General features: G+C 32.4%; 1 protein-coding gene across 1 annotated transcript in view; it reads right to left on the reverse strand.

The window, feature by feature from the left end:
- Window positions 1-2,175, reverse strand: part of LOC118742377 — a 161,708-nt gene that overhangs the window by 149,680 nt on the left and 9,853 nt on the right. The gene's annotated exons all lie outside the window — the stretch shown is intronic.

Below are 2,175 nucleotides of genomic sequence, written 5' to 3' on the forward strand. Positions count from 1 at the left end.
CGACAAGCTTTTTTAAAAACGAAGTAAATTAGTACAAATTGTTAGTAATTTTCATTAGAGTTTGAATAACCCCTTTCACTAAATGGCTTTTAGTAACTTTAACGAGACCTTAACTTATTTTATTTTATTCATTTTAGTGCAGTTTTGACAAAATTTTCTTGCTAAAAAATCTTTTGTTACACTACTTCATTTTATTCCTTTGATTGTACAAGTTAAATAAAAGCTTGTTTTTAAAAAATATTTTTTTTACATTATTTTATTTAATAGATGAAAAAGGTTATTGCCAAATCCTCAGTGTTGTGATATTAATCCACACACAATCATGAACTACCACCAACTGATTTTATTAAAAAAATTTAATTACGAATATGTAAAAAACGATGCGAAAAACTAAACGCCTGCGCCCAGCTGGAATACGAGAAATATTTGAATAAAGGGTGTAGAAATGATCCATAATGTGCAAAACATGTTTCGTTTCTACAAAAATAAAGCGAACACTATTAAATTGAAGAAACAGTCCATGTCCAAAAACCCCGGAGGAACACTGATATAATTCTGTGTTTTAAATTAGCATATTTTGAACGAATTCGGAATGTATAAGGTGGAAAAGAAATCAACCTTTCTATAAGGAAACAATTATAGGAAAAGAATTTTCTTACGCTGTATTCATGTCTCCGCCAGAAATTTGTGACGACATCATTTAAAAGCAGCTAAGGAGAATGACGACACTATTTATTAGAAGGCACATTCAACGAACCATTGTGCCATAATGCGGGTACAAACAATTATTGATTATTTAATATCGGAACCGAGATCATATAAGTTAATTGATTGGTTTTCACACACTTTTGAAACACAACTTATATGCTTTTTTACTGCAGACAAGTTGTTGCCCCAAAACACAGCAGAAATCTTCCAATCAGGGCTGCCAACTATCCTTAGTTATGAGGTGCCATATTGAAGATAAAAAAGTGCCAAAAAGTGCCAACTAGAAAAATAAAAGTGCCAAAAAAGGTGTCATTCCTTTTAATCATTCACATTTAGCAATAAAATAAAGCCCCATTTTCCAAACAAAAGTGCAATGATAAAATAAGATAAACCAGTTGAATAGCCTTTATAAATTAGAAAATTTTAGTTAAGAAAAAGAAATGCACGCAAAGGATTTCAGAAAAATGTATTGAAATGTAATTTTTTTTACACAAGTGCCATTTTGGCACTTTGTGCCAAATTGAAAAATTAGATGCCATTTGAAGTAAAATAGGGACAAATGGGCCGGTTTGAGCCAAGTTGGCATCCCTGCTTCCAATTACTTACAAATATAAAAATGTGAAATTTTGAGGGCTTGAATTCATTAATACCCTCTATCAGCAATTTGCTCAAAAACTAATTTGTGATTGTAGAAACCATATGGGACTTATTACCTGTCGATATATAAGGTAGCATTAATATCACTGATTACAGTTAAAGCTTAGGTGGATTTTTATATCAGAATCTCATCTTTGTGAAAAGTGTGCAGATAGAGGGTATTATTGAATATAAGCCCTCGATGTTTAAAATATATTAAAATTTTATTTCAACGTATACAAAAAATAAATCTACCTGCGTTACAGCACAGAGGGAGAAGGGGAAGGGGGCCGGGGGGGCCGCGGCGTAGCGGGACGAGCCACACTGCGCGACCGGCGCGCTGACGCGGACCGCCGTTAAGCTAAGCAAATTTAATGTTTGAAAGAGAAATAATGTGGGATTTTATTTCGTTTTTAAAAGGGTAATAATGTCAATTGACTTTATTTCGCATCAGGGTGGGAAATAAAGTCAATTGACCTTATTTCCGTTGATATTATTTACTGTCACACACATGTATTAATAACACTGTACGGCAAAATACATTTTTTTCCTGGGTATTGGAACAAACCAATTTTTTTAAGAGATTGCGTCATAGGTAAAACAGTAATTTCTCCGTTTTTCGAAGTTCGCCTCCGAAATAGAGATATGGGCCTTCGAAGTTCGAAATAAGACCTTTGTTAAAAAATTATATTTAATTATTGCATGTAAATAACTAAAAAACACAAAGTTCGGTACTTCGAAAAATTAAATTCCCTATATTGCAAACAATTTGAAGTGATTTTTAAAAAATTTATATAGTTGTAAAGACGAGTAAATCCCCTTTGTTCTAAT

This window comes from Rhagoletis pomonella, unplaced genomic scaffold (assembly GCF_013731165.1).
Source record: "Rhagoletis pomonella isolate Grant_MI unplaced genomic scaffold, Rhpom_1.0 Rhpom_scaffold_00007, whole genome shotgun sequence".
NCBI lineage: Eukaryota > Metazoa > Arthropoda > Insecta > Diptera > Tephritidae > Rhagoletis > Rhagoletis pomonella.